Raw genomic sequence first — 6,000 nt, forward strand, 5'->3', positions numbered from 1 at the left:
AGGCAGCAGCCCCTAGAACCTGCTGGGAGAGCCAGGAATCAGTGGGAGTCCCCGAGGGGCAGGGGCGGGCGCTGCCCACCCTCTCTGCGGTCAGGATCTTTGTGACAAAACCCCACAACGGAAGATGGCTCTTGTTCAGAAAATGCCAGGCAGCTATCCCTTAACCCTGTTACGTCGGACATTCTTGTCCCTCTCATATCCCTTGGCACATATCAGCCTAAAGGTTTCTGGAATCTTCTTCAAGCTTTCTGGGCATAAGGAGGGCGTTTGTGAGGGGGGATGTTTTTAAACCACAGACTTGTTATTTCCATTGAAGGGCACTCAGATGTGTCTCTCTGGTTTTTCCTTAGAAAAAGCAAAGCATTGGGGCATTTGTCCTGTTTCTATGACCTGCAGAGAGCTCAGGGGTGACTCCAGGCAAGAAAAGTCACTGACTGGTGTTTGAAAGATGAGGATGTCTGGGGCCTCAGGCCGGACATTTACGCCTCCTATAAACAAGAGCGTATTATACGTAAAGCGATTTGAATAATCCAATTTTTCCTCTAAGTTCGAGCATGTATAAAATGTTAATTTTTGTCAGCGAGGGGAGGAAATGCCGCAGCGCATCCGTTCTCAGATAGTATACCTGGTGCATGGCGAAGCCTGTCGAGAGGGGCCGTGAACACGATCCTGGTTTATTAGTGGCACAGGCTCTTTCCTTTGTTTCTATTCATTTAATTCAAAGTGAAACAACTCAGCATGCAAAACTAAAATTAGCTGGGAAAAAAGGTGTAAGTGAATAAACAGGCAGATCCATTAGAGTCGATGGGTTATTGGACCCCTTGCCACCGCTCAGACAGCGGCCTATTAAAAGTGGTAATTTCCGCTGTGGGCCATGCCCCGGGCAAAGAACGAAGGCCAAGGCAGGCCTATTTCACATGCATCAGACGCAAGAATTAAATAGACCAATGTTCCCTAAAAGACTGAAGTACATCTCTTTCTGACGTTCATCTCAGGCAAAAATTCATTGATCTCAGTATGTCCCTTGGCAATTATAAAATATTAAATCCAAGTCACACTTTTCTAGTTGGCTTAATTTTTTCTCTTTTCACAGCTTTCTATTTGATCAATTTTAACAAGTTAGGAATAGCATCTAATCATAAAAAGTGCAGAATATAAAAAGTTTGTTCTTTTGACATTCTTTCCTTTTTATTTTGTTTTGGGCTTGCATTAACTTTTGTGCTACAGAAAAAGACTGGAATGCCATTCTAGCAAACAGAAAGAACACGAGTGAGCCAGAAGGTTCTTTATTGAGCATGATATTCATTAGTAGGCATCCGACGATAAGGACAGGCTGATAGTCATTAATGCTCCCGATTTCAGAATTACATGTGGTTTGAGCTGGGAGTATCAAGCAGGGCTAGAGGTTTGACTGCGTCCCACTGAGATCTACATAAGATGCCATCTTTTTTTTTTTTTTAACCACGTTTATGCATATGTAATTTTTTAGTGTTTGATATTTGTTAATTCAGAATATCACATAAGTGCTAGCAAAGACACACATGATAAAAATGTAGAATTTTGGGCCCAGCCGGTGTGGCTCAGTGGTTGAGCGTCGACCCATGCACCAAGAAGTCGCCAGTTCGATTCCCGGTCAGGGCACATGCCCAGGTGGTGGGCCAGATCCCCAGTGGGGGGCATGCAGGAGGCGGCCAATCGATGTTCTCTCTCATCGATGTTTCTATCTCTCCCTCCCTCTCACTTCCTATCTCTCTCTAATATCAATGAGGGAAAAAAATTTTTTCAATGTAGAATTTTGGGAACCTATTTTCATTAGAATATCAATATGGGAATTATTTGGGGGAAAATGCTGCATAGTAGTGACATTTCTCTCCAATTAACTTACCATAAACTATGAAAACACCTGCCATAAAATATGAAAACACTCCCCCAAAGTTATAAATTGATTGTTATAATATATAAAATAATTTTATGTGAATTAAATGTTTCTGAAATAAAATCTGTAGTGATTTTCTCCTTACATTTAGGTTTTCGTATGAGAAAAGTTGTTCATTAATCGTCTACCATGTACAAATTCCCTTATTAAATACTCTATTTTTAATATTTCATTTGATTCTTACCATAAACCTAACGAAGCCATGGTATTATCTCCACTTCTCTGATAAGGAGTCTAAGGAGTACATGATCATCCAGCAACTTCCCTCTATGGCCAGCCAGGCCAGTTCTTTGGGGGTTTGTATAGCAGAATTCTAAAGAAAGGGAGAAGGAGAGAAGGTTAGGGTCAAGAGGGTTAGTCACAAAACCATAAAAATCCTAGAAGACAGGCAATAAAATCTCAGACATCTCTCGTAGCAATATTTTTGCTGATATATCTCCTCGGGCAAGGACAATAAAGAAAAAAATAAACAAATGGGACTACACCAAACTGAAAAGCTCATGCACAGCAAAAGAAACCATCAACAAAATGAAAAGGAAACCCACTGTATGGGAGAACATATTTGCCAATGATACATCTGATAAGGGGTTGATTTCCGAAATATAAAGAACTTATTCAACTCAACACCAGGAAGACAAACAATCCAATTAAAACATGGGCAAAGGACCTGAATAGACACTTCTCCAAAGAGGACATACAGGTGGCCAATAGATGTGAAAAAATGCTCAATGTCACTAATCCTCAGAGAGATGCGCATTAAAACCACAATGAGATATCGCCTCACACCTGCCAGAATGGCCGCCATCAATAAAATCAACCAACAGCAAGTGCTGGTGAGGGTGTGGAGTACACTGCTGGTGGGAATGCAGACTGGTGCAGCCACTGTGGAAAACAGTTTAAAAATGGATTTACCTTTTGACCCAGCAATCCCACTGTTAGGAATATATCCTAAGAATCCCAAAATACCAGTCAGAAAAAATACATGCACCCCTATTCCATAGCAGCACTATTTACAATAGCCGAGATCTGGAAATAGCCCAGTGCTCATCAGTAGATGAGTGGATAAAAAAGCTGTGGTACAATGGAATACTACAGGGCCATTAAAAGGAAGGAACTCTTATCTTTTGCGACAGCATGGATGGACCTGCAGTTATAATGCGGAGTGAAATAAGCCAGTCCAAGAAAGACAAAGACCTTATGATCTCATTTACATGTGGAATCTAATGAACAACAACAAAAAAACTGATGAACAAAATAGAACCAGAGACATGGATACATGGTACAGACAGATAGAGTTCAGAGGGGAGGGGTGTGTGTGTGTGTGTGTTTGGGGGGGGGCAGATGGGATTAAAGAAGGGGAATAGAATAGCCGAAGAACACATCTGCATAGCCCATGGACACAGACAACCATGTGGTTATGGCCAGAGGGCGGGTCTGGGTGGAGGTGGACAAAGCAGGGGGGATGGGGGACATCTATAATAACACCAACAATAAAATAAAATTTGAAAAAGAGAGAGAGAGGGAGTGTTGAAGAGTGTGGGAAAGATGGGGCAACCGCAATATGCCAGGGGAGAAGCAGGGGAAAAGGGACAGGATTCAGAGACAGCGCTGTGATCTCTGTCCCTTCCTCAGACGAGGAGAAATGTCAGGGCTGAACTCGGTTTACTCTGAAATTGCATTTCAGTTGGTTGATTGTGTTTCTTTGTCTGAGAGACTGCCCTGAGACTGGACCACATGGGTGATGGCTTTATAAGCACCGTGGTTGTTTTGAGTGGCCAATTATACACAATGTTTCCAAGAGGATTCAAAATAGAGTTGGAGCATGGGGACAGGTCTGGTGGCTGCTGGGCTCCGACTAGGCTTTGCCTGGGTCTCTAAGGGGGCCTCCGATGCAGAGTGTTCTGCAGTCTGTTTGTGGCTCCCACTGCCATTCTCCTGTTCTCATTTTCCCTTTGTGTTCGACTTCCTCCTTCTCTCGCCACACAAGGGTCGTGAATTGCATTTTCCTCTGAGAGGGTAAGGACCTGACTTCCTAGGAGATTATTAGTGCCCTCGGAGCCCAAACTGAGTTGTGAGCCATCTCTCACGGTAGTCCAAGCGCTGCAGGGCCTGCCTGTGGGACCCTGAGCTCGGGGCCAGCCAAGCGTACCGCCGTGGTAGACTCGCCCACCTCTGGGGCTCCCAGAGCGGCGTCCGCTCTCTGAGCCGCCAGCTCCTTCCAAGGTGTGCTCCTCCATGTGCATGCTGGGACCTCCTCTGTCACTCCAACACTCAGAACATAGCTTGACACGGAATAAGAGTCCAGGAAGGATGTGTTGACGAGAAGGATGATGGGTGGAGGGATGGATGGACAAACAGGCTGGATGGATGACAGACTTATGTTAGGAACTGAATATGTTGCCCTTCCCAGGAGCACCGGCATTTCTGAAAGACCTAGGAAGGTTGTTGCACAAAAAGAAATGTGACCCAGCCCTGGCTGGTTTGGCTCAGCACTTAGAGCGTCGGCCTGCGGTCCAGAGAGACCTGGGTTCGGTTCCCGCTAAGGGCATGTACCTCGGTTGCATTTTGTCCCCAGCCCTGGTTGGGTTGTGTGGGTGGCGACCACTCAATGTGTCCCTTTCATGTTGATGTTTCTCTCTCTCTCTCTCCCTCCCACTCTGTCTGAACAAAATACTGAAAAATGTCCTAGGGTGAGGATAAAAAAAATAAATAAATAAAAGAAATGTGACCCAAAATCAGGGTTTCTCAAGGTGTGTGCCTCTGACCATCTGTTATGAAACTCACCTGAGAAGCCTGTTCATGCGGGGGCCCCTGGGCCCCACTCCGGACCTACTGGATCAGAAATGTGTCTTTTTAGTAGGCACTCTTGTGTGGGAATCTCTGCTTTTCTAACGGTAGGATTTCAGGAGTCAGGATGCTGATCTGAGATGTGGGGTGGAAATGCTTACCTGATGGCAGCAGCTGAAACCTTTCTGTACCACCTGCTGTTGGGGGGGGCCCAGGCAGCCCTAGGACTCAGTCCAGCCTCCTGGACATGAGGTGCCCTCCCTCCCGACCACCAGGCAGAGGCTATGTTCCCACGGCCCCCACCTATCTCAGCAGCAAGCTTCCTCCTCAGGCCCTGGGCTGAGGATCAGGGTGGACATGTACAGCTCTGCCCTGTCCCCCATGTTGCCCACATCAAGCTCCTTGGGTCCCAGGGACCTTGTGTGAGGAGAGGTCCCAGGTCCTCTGGGACTGTGGCTCATACATCAGGGTTAGCCACAAGCTTGTCCAAATCCCCCAAAGATGAGTCTGGACCTGCTTTCTCCTGGGATTTCACCCCCTCTGAGAGAGGTTCCTGGAATACAGCAGTTGGTGTGGGCCAACAAAGTTGTTTCTTCATAGATGGAGCCTCAGTTATATCATCTATAAAACGGGGATAAAAATAACACCTTCCTTGCCTCATTCAGAAGGCCACTTGGTTGCTCCAGACACCTCATGAACGTGAGAGCCCTTTGCAAGCCTTAAATATGCAAAGTCTGTGCGCACATGTGCACATGTTAACCCTGAATCCTAAAGTACATCTGGAATGACTTCCTTCCTTTGTTGCTGGGGCTGGGACCAGCCTCTCCTCTTTTCCAGATCTGAACCCCTCTGTGCCTTGGGAGAAAGTGCCTCTTGGAGGTGAGCGTGCAGTGACATTTGGCACAGACTCTGAGAGTTGCAGCATCTCCCTACATTCCCATTCTCCTGGTTAAATGTTTGAGTCTTTTGTTATATTGAGACTTTGCTGTGGTTTGTGATCATTGCAGCCAAGTATCTGTAAAATATAGCAGTGGCCTGTGTCTACAAATTGGCTTTTTCTTTTTTTTTTTTTTATCCTCACCCGAGGACATTTTTCCATTTTTTGTTCAGGTAGAGTGGGAGGAAGAGAGAGGAACAGAGAGAGAGAGAAACATCGATGTGAAAGGAACACATCGAGTGGCTGCCACCCGCACAACCAACCAGGGCCGGGGACAAACTGCAACCGAGGTACGTGCCCTTAGCGGGAACCGAACCCGGGTCTCTCAGGACCGCAGGCC

This window comes from Molossus molossus, unplaced genomic scaffold (genome assembly GCF_014108415.1).
Source record: "Molossus molossus isolate mMolMol1 unplaced genomic scaffold, mMolMol1.p scaffold_m16_p_21, whole genome shotgun sequence".
In the NCBI taxonomy this organism is placed as follows: Eukaryota; Metazoa; Chordata; class Mammalia; order Chiroptera; family Molossidae; genus Molossus; species Molossus molossus.